Below are 9035 nucleotides of genomic sequence, written 5' to 3' on the forward strand. Positions count from 1 at the left end.
CACACCCCTAAATAAACGAAAAAATAAACAACATACAGTTTCACACTCTGGTCTCACAGAACATACAGCTTCACACTCCGGTCTCACAACACATACGGCTTCACACTCCAGTCTCACAGCACATACGGCTTCACACTCCGGTCTCACAGAACATACGGCTTCACACTCCGGTCTCACAGAACATACGGCTTCACACTCCAGTCTCAGAACATACGGCTTCACACTCTGGTTTCAGAACATACAACTTCACACTCTGGTCTCAGAACATACAACTTCACACTCTGGTCTCAGAACATACAACTTCACACTCTGGTCTCAGAACATACGGCTTCACACTCTGGTCTCACAGAACATACAGCTTCACACTCTGGTCTCACAGCACATACGGCTTCACACTCCGGTCTCACAGCACATTCGGCTTCACACTCTGGTCTCAGAACATACAACTTCACAATCTGGTCTCAGAACATACAGCTTCACACTCTGGTCTCACAGAACATACAGCTTCACACTCTGGTCTCAGAACATACGGCTTCACACTCTGGACTCAGAACATACAGATACAGCTTCACACTCTGGTCTCACAGCACAGCAGCTGTCTGCTGATCTCTTTATCTGGTTGGTTAGTTGTATTTTTGTTTTTGTTTTGTTTTTGGGACAGGATTTCTCTGTTTAGCCCTGGATGTCCTGGAACTTCACTCTGTAGACAAGACTGGCCTCAAACTCAAAATCCACCTGCCTCTGCTTCCCAAGCACTGGGATTAAAGGCATGACACCACCAACACCCAGCTTGATCTCTTCAGTGTTAAAGGTGAAAAAAGACTAAAAATGAAGCACCTGAATGAGAAGCAATTGGAATGAACAGACGAGCAATACTCTGTAATGTTCTGGCAGAATCTGAGATCTACATAGGCAGTCAGCTATGCTGTGGGATAATGGTCATTTATCCTGTCACTTGTATTATTTTTAATAAAATGCTGATTGGCCAGTAGCCAGGCAGGAAATAGAGGCAGGGCAATGAGAACAGGAGAATTCTGGGAAGAGGAAAGCTCAGTCTGCGATTGTGACCCAGCTGCAGAGAAAGCAAGATGTGATTGCCTTGCCGAGAAAGGTACCAAGCTATGTGACCAACATAGACAAGAATTATGGGCTAATATAAGTTATAAGGATTAGTTAATAAGAAGCCTGAGCTAATGGGCCAATCGGTTTATAGTTAATGTAGACCTCTGTGTGCTTCTTTGGGACTGAATGACTGCAGGACTGGGCAGGACAGAAACCTCAGACAACACAGCTGTTAGCTATAACAGGTGTAGATACTGCTCAGTGGTGGATGCTCACCGAGGACCACGAAGCTCTGGAGTTATCCCAGCACCAAGTAGCATTAACAGCTGCATGCTATGCTTAAATGAAGCCAGCATTCAAGTATTTGATTTAATATAACCAATTAAGAGGATACAATAATAAAGTGGGGGATGCTGGACAGTAGTGGCATATGCCTTTAATCCCAGAATTCAGGAGGCAGGGGCAGGCGGATCTCTGAGTTTGAAGCCAGTCTGGTCTACAGATAAATAAATTGAAGAAAAAAAAAAGAAAAGGAAAAGAAAAGAAAAAGTTGGGGAAGAAAATTAATTTTCAAAACTTATGTTGATATAATTTATATGACAACATAATCTGCTTTTGATGACAACCTAGTGGTTTTCAGTTTAGAGTTGTTTGATTTCCGAGCCACAGTTTCCTCCCTGGTTCTGTCGTTAGTGCCAAGCCACTTTAGATAGTTTTATCTGTGTGTGCTGAAGGCTGAAGTAGGGCCTTGCTCATGCTAAGCACAGGCCCTTTTCCCGAGTTACAGCTCCATCTCCTTCCCCTCCTAGAAATGCTGTAGAAATAGAATCTTGTGTTTCATTTCTTCTGCTCGGTGGACCACCTCTGAGGTTGTTCATGTGGCATGAAGCAGTGGTTCAGTCTTTTTATTGCTCAGCAGCATTCCATGGTGTAGTAACATTTACTTCTCCAGTCAGAGGTAAAGGGGACGGAGAGATGGCCAGCAGTGAGGAGCACAATTCCCAGCAGCCACATGGTAGCCCACAACCACCCATAGCCCCAGTTCCGGGGGATCCAACAGGCACACACATGCGTTCACATCGGCAAAACATTCATATACATAATGTAAAATTTAAAAAAAATTAAGCTCAAATAGACATAGTATGAAAAACATGAAATAGGGAAAAAGACTTAATGGCTACAATTAAGTTGGATACATCTGATGCAATGTGGGACCTTGCAAAGATTTGGCTTCTGGGGTCTATCTTCCTGGAAGCCCCCCGATAGTCATCCTGCACCAGTGTAGATGTATTGGGGGGGGCTCCAGCTCACAAAAAATGACATGAAGGTTTATTACTAAACATGAAAGCTCAGCCGATATAAGAGCTTGTTTCTAAGTAGCTCTCATAACATAATCCGTTTCTATTAATTTACATGCTGCCACATGGCTCATGGCTTGTTACCTCGTCTCCTACAAGTCATGCTTTCTACACTTCTCCCTTCAACTCCCCCCTCCTTCCCAGAATCCTCTGTGCCTGGAAATCCTGCTTACTTATTGGCTGTTCAGCTTTTGTTAAACTTGTCCAAGTGACACATCTTCACAGTGTACAAAAAAGGTTATTCCACAGTGCACCAGCCTTTGTAGGTCAGGTGGGGCACGCACCCCTGTGCCTGTCAGAGCTCCTTGAAGAAGAAGAGCATATCATTCACTTGGGGCAGAGATTGTACTGAACCTGTAATAATCTCAGAAAATAAAGATACGTGTGCAACGGCGTTGAGCACAGCAGCCAACTGAATGGGATTTGATAACACTGAGTTATCTAATCAGACCGAGTTTGATTAGAAAGGCTTAATGGCTGGGTACATAATGCAAGCCTTGCTAAGTCAGGAGGACCATGAATTCGAGGTTAGCCTGGGCCACACAGCAAAACCCTATCTCAATAACATAGGTTGAATCTATACAACAGCAAGCCTAATATTCAAAAAAGAGGAAAGATATAGATATTTGAGCAGGAATGGATAGAATGCTTCAGTTTAGTAAAAATGGTAGTGTGGACATAAGTGTATGTCATCATCTACAGAACACCTCTGCCCAGTAGAGATGGAAACAGAGCCCAACCCACTGGTCCCCCTGTTCAAATGCTGGTCACAAAAGTCATCTTCCCCACCTCTACATGGAAAACTACAAACCCTGGTCCCTAAACTCTACCCAGCTATCTTCTCAGAACTGCTTACGGGCTGACAGGCATTTTATTACCTACTAAATAGAAGCCTCATGAGGGAGGGCAGAGGTCATACTGACCCCTCTCCAAACTCTCAGATTCCCCCCTGGCTCTGCCCAGTCTACTGATGGGCCCACTAAAGAACATAGTGGCCATTTACAATGTTCAACTTTCTGTTGGGTACTAGCTTCAGATCTCGCTGACATTCTAACCTTTCATATGTTTTGTTAATGAAGGCTTTAGTGTGCTAGTTACAGTTACTTCTCAGTCAACTCCAAAATCTTCATCACAAGCCGGGCAGTGGTGGGTCACGCCTTTAATCCCAGCACGGGGGAGGCAGAGGCAGGTGGATCCTTGTGAGTCCAAGGCCAGCCTGGTCTATAGAGTGAGTTCCAGGGCAGCCAGAACTACAGAGAAACCCTGTCTCAAACCCCCCCCCCCCCAAAAAAAAACCAAAAAAAAAAACAAAACTATGGGTCTGATGTTTTGATGTGTGCGCTGTATCTGCTTCCCTTCTGGCATTGTTTTATATTGGAAACTGGACCTGCTGGGTTGGGAATAGGAGCTAAAGCCAGCAAACCTTTCATATAGGTGACCTTGTATGGAATGCTGCCTTATATTAGCCTGTGTCTAATGTTTGTTGGAGCTGTGCTGGAAGCTTCAGTTCCCAGGTTCCATGTTTTGTTTTCTCCCTTGTGTTTGGGCTTCCTTTAAAAAAAAATGCTTATAGTGTCTGAGTCTTCCTGCTTTCCCAGTGGTCATCCAGGCTTCTCTCAGGAGCCCCGCCTAAGGCCCCTGCTGGAGAGGAGCAGCCTTCTAATCTTTCATTAAACTTCTTTTGTGACCCCTCAACCCTATCCACTTCCAGTAGGTGAAAGCCTCTGGGCTGGAAATTTCCCAGCTCTCCCCTCCCCCACTTCTACCCCTGTCCTTCCTGAGGCAGGAAGATCAGGGAGGCCAAGACATCCAGTTGCCTTTGCAGCAGTGGGCCAAAGAAGGGATTCGCAAAATAATTGTCCCTGAGGTCGGGCTCCTATGTGAGAACAAAATGAGGAGCTTCTTTAAGTGTATTTCAGTGGCTCTCTTATCTTTCTTTGCTCAAAGCACAACAGGGTCTATGCTGTGCTGTGCGTGTGTGCGCGCGCATGAGTATGTGTGTGTGGTGTGTGTCCATGCACGAGTGAGTGCATGTGCTTGCATGTGTGTGCGTGCATGTGAGGGGGGTCATGGCCCTGTGGTGTTCCCCCACTCCAGTCCCCTGCATGCACTGTTTCAGTGAGAGCTGTCAGGTGCCTGAAAATAAGTCACAAAGGTGTGAAGAACCACTTATGACAAGGAGGACAGGACTGAAGAGATGGCTCTGCAATTAAGAGTGCTGCTAACTCTTCCAGAGGTCCTGAGTTCAATTCCTAGCAACCACATCGTGGCTCACAACCATAGTAAGATCTGGCACCCTTTTCTGGCGTGCAGGCATACGTGCAGACAGAACACTGTATACACAATAAATCTTAAAAAAAAAAAAGACAAGGACAGATGTGTGTTTTTTTCTGCTTCCTTTTTATGGTGGAGGTTAACCTGTGACTCAGTTCTCTGAATGGCCTAAGAAGTTTTCACTTTAAGCTTATTTATTCTCTCTCTCTCTCTTTCTCGCACACACACACAAACCACTTGACATCCTTCCCAGGTGCTCTAAACCCATTCTCAGAGCTTAGGGTCAGCTGCTAGAGTTCATGCTGTTGACCCATGTGCAGTATGCTACAAGGCTTATCACGTCTCCCTTAAGATATGGCTTCCTAATCACACAGATGGTGTTCTGAGCTGATTGGTCACTCCCTGCCTCCTTTACTGGCTTATCTTTTTTGGCCTCTTAGCATTTGGAGTATCCCAACAGTCCATAATAGGAGTATTCTCTATATTCAGGGCTATACAGTGAGACCCTATTTTAAAATAAAGCAAAATACTCTCCACCAAAAAAGTACACCGTAGTTTTCTTGCCACGAAGCCTCAGTAGGTAGAGTTTAGGAAATGGTACCTGTGGGTACCACAGTGTTTCTTCACCCTACTTGGGGGCTTCATCTGTAACTTAATTGCTTATGTCAGTGGCTGAAGTTAAGTATGACTGTCAGGTGTGGCACTTTGCTACATAGCAATGCTATAAGATTCCAAGAATGGATCTAAGATATTTTTGAGTGCTCCTAAAAGTTTTTGGCAATACTGCTATTTCTGTCTTGCTGTTATCATGTTGTATCTACTAAGGAAAATCAAAATCCTAGAAATTAAAACTGTTTTTATGGCTGGGCGGTGGTGGTGCACACCTTTAATCCCAGCACTCGGGAGGCAGAGGCAGTTGAATCCCTGTAAGTTCGAGGCCAGCCTGATCTACAAGGGCTAGTTCTGGGCAGCTGGGACTGTTACACAGAGAAACTCTGTCTCAAAAAACCAAAGGGGAAAAAGAAAGAAAGAAAGAAAGAAAGAAAGAAAGAAAGAAAGAAAGAAAGAAAGAAAGAAAGAAAGAAAGAAAGAAAGAAAGGAAGGAGGAAGGAGGAAGGAGGAAGGAGGAAGGAAGAAGGAAGAAGGAAGGAAGGAAGGAAGGAAGGAAGGAAGGAAGGAAGGAAGGAAGGAAGGAAGGAAATAAAAACTGCTTTCGCCACAAAATGCGCCCCTGGTCTAAGCAGTTACTGTTTTTGATATCTGTTTCTTGAGTCAGACTGAACCGAGCTGAGTAGCTGTTGGGTCTCCCCACCCAGGTGTGCTCAGGGCCAGTGCCTCTATTTTTAATGACGCAGTAACTGCTGCCACCTGCTGGCCATGTTCCTAACAGCTCTGGGCAGCTGCGACTTCCAGTCAAATTTTTGACATTCATTTTCAAAGCAAGTAGCATACAAATAGCATTAAGGTTCTCATCTAATTACTCTTGGCAGAAACATACATAATTAAGAGATTTATAATGTTAACTAGAACCTTCTACTACTAAAAATGACCTGACTTAAGCTGGGCGTGGTGGTACACTCCTTTGATCCCAGCACTTGAGAGGCAGAGGCAGTCAGATCTCTGAGTTAGAGGTCGCCCTGGTCTAAAGTTCCAGGCCAGCCAGGGATATGGAGAAAGACTGTCTCAAAAACAAAGCAAAACAAAACAAGACAAAAAAAAAAACCACAAAGCAAAAAACAGAGCAAACAGGAAAAAGGGAAGAAAGAAATAAGGGAGGAGGAGAAGGAAGAAGGGGAAGAGAAGAAAAAGGCCACCCCTACTGACCATGACCTGTAGCTCTAGCTAGGCAGAAGGAGGCTTTCCCGCTTGCAGTATCTCAGCACAGGAAAAGATGCGCCATGCACATACTGGTCCAGCTGAACGGCTGGCTGGCCCTTCCACACAATTCAGGACCCACATGGGTTGACACGCCCCACTCACCCAGGTATTCTATGTCCAGTGTTTAAATGCTTTTCCTTTCTTCAGAGAACTGAGCAGGGAAATGACCGCAACAGGTAAACAGCCTACAATTGTATACAAAGCCAATGAACTATCCTGAGTGGTAGCTAGTTTATTAAAGCTACAAATAAAAATAACTCCATTGACTTGCTGAGCTTGTCGGTAGTTTTCAGCTTCTGATCAATCCAAACGCATCAAGATATAATGGATATTTATCTACACAACTGTGGTGACCAAGAGACATCAGAGGAAATAGGGTAACTAAATGTAATGCTATGCAGAGGTCTGAGCTCCTGGAACAGAAAACATACACAAGGAAAAAAGTAAGAAAATCTGTGTAACAGTGTTGGCCATTGATGGTGTCACATTACCAAGACATGGTATCAACAATGAGAAAACAACAGGGGGTATAAAGGGACCTGAATACCTTTGCTCTGTGGTTTGAGGTGACAAACCAAACTGGTTTTGAGACAGGGCCTCAAGTTGCCCAGAGTGGCCTTGACCTCTGATCTCCCAGTCTTGCCTCCCTCAGCGCTGAGCTTATAAGCACGCATATCACGCTTTCTTTGCAGCTTATCTATGAATCTAAAATTAAGTTTCTTCTTAAAAACAGCTTAAACAAGACCCACACGCTGACTGGGCCCCCTGAGGCCCACGTGCCCAGAAGTCACCAATCAATGCTTGGGCCCATAGTCACTACAGCGAACAAATACATGATGGAGGGGTAGGAAATACAGAAAAACGGAGCAGTGTGTACGCGGAGAGAGAGGCGTGGAACTGGAGGCACGATGGCGGTGACGGGAGAGACAGGGCTGAGGTCTACACATTGTCATTGCCCGGTAGGGTCAGCCAGATGCTGTTCAACAGCCTGGAGCTTCTGCAGCCTTGCACCGCCCCTCCCTGCCCCAACCTGCTGCCCAGCCATGGGATCCCCCTGGCTCTGGGCAACAGTGGAGGCCCAAGGGAAGGTTCACTTTTGGATTGAGCCTCCTCTAGGGACTGCCAACATTGGCCACGTTGGTGTCCGTGGTCTATGCTGTTGCCCCAGACTTCAGGGAAACCTGTCTATGACTCTATGTCCTCGGGTTTTGCTGCCTCAGGGCACCACGCTGATGTGAGTGGCTTGTGTAACCACCTGAGGCCATGCTGAGCCTCAGTCTGTGCAGCCACTGAAGGCCGTGGTGGGCCAGTAGATCTGGTGCAGCCTGGATGTGTTATCTCCAGCCTGTGTCACCACTGAAGCTCCTGTGAATGCCCGTGCTCAGGGCTGCCACTTGAAGTCATGTTAATGTCCAAAGGCACTGGGAGGGCTGGTCCCAACCCTCACCAGCCTACGGCACGGGCACTGCAGTGCCGGTTGTAGAGGGGACCTGGGAGAGCTAGTCTCACCCTGCTCCAGCCACAGCATGGCTCTCCTCAGCTGATGGCTTCTGGCATGGATATGGATGCAGGCAGAGAAAGGCTCATCCTCCCTTGGGGGACTGGCTACTAGGAATTTGACCACACTGAGGTAAACAGATGGACAACACAAAATGGACTTGCTTTTTGTTTTTTTGGAGAGAAAAGGGAAGGTTACAAGTAAGGGGGCCAGACATGGAAAGACTGGGAGGTAAGCGGAATAAGGGCATACGATGTGAGATTCCATATAATCAATAAAAATAATTAAAAATAAAAACATAAAAAATAGATTAAATACATCTCAGTTGACAAAGGCAGTTCAAAGCCACAAAGGCTGGCAACAATCTGTGCCTACAGTTCCAGGGGGTCCAAAACTCTCTTCTGACCTCCGCTGGCACCAGGGACACGTGGTGTACAGAGACAAAAGACCCACACACATAAAAATAAATTTAAAAGATAGAATTCTACTAAAACTATACCATCTCAAAACTAGGTGCCTCAAAAAATAATATTTTAAAACTCAATTGTCTGTGTTAAAACTGAGGTGAGAATTTTGTACCTAAGGAGAGAACAAAGCTATAGTCAGGTGAGTAAACAAGTCTAAGATTAAAACCACTGTTGGATCCTGAAAAGCCACACAGCAGTGAAGGCTCTCCTGTTTCCGCCATGACAGCACTGTAAAGGCCTCATTCTCACTTCTAAGATATCACCAACAAAATGCACGATAGCTAAAATTAAGTGAACAATTGCTAACATTTATCAAGTAGCTCATGAACCAGGGCATGTCCGTGGCTACACTGAAACATACCAGATTGAACTGCTGCTAACATTTTCCTCTGGGATTTACTCAACAGTCATTTGATTTTTCATTTCTTACCTTCAACTTATTTTTTTAAACTCCAGTCATTATGTAAAATGTGCTGGATGGAAGCCCATGAAAGGAAC

The sequence above is a fragment of the Myodes glareolus genome, chromosome 13, assembly GCF_982192425.1.
Source record: "Myodes glareolus chromosome 13, mMyoGla1.1, whole genome shotgun sequence".
Classification (NCBI taxonomy): Eukaryota; Metazoa; Chordata; class Mammalia; order Rodentia; family Cricetidae; genus Myodes; species Myodes glareolus.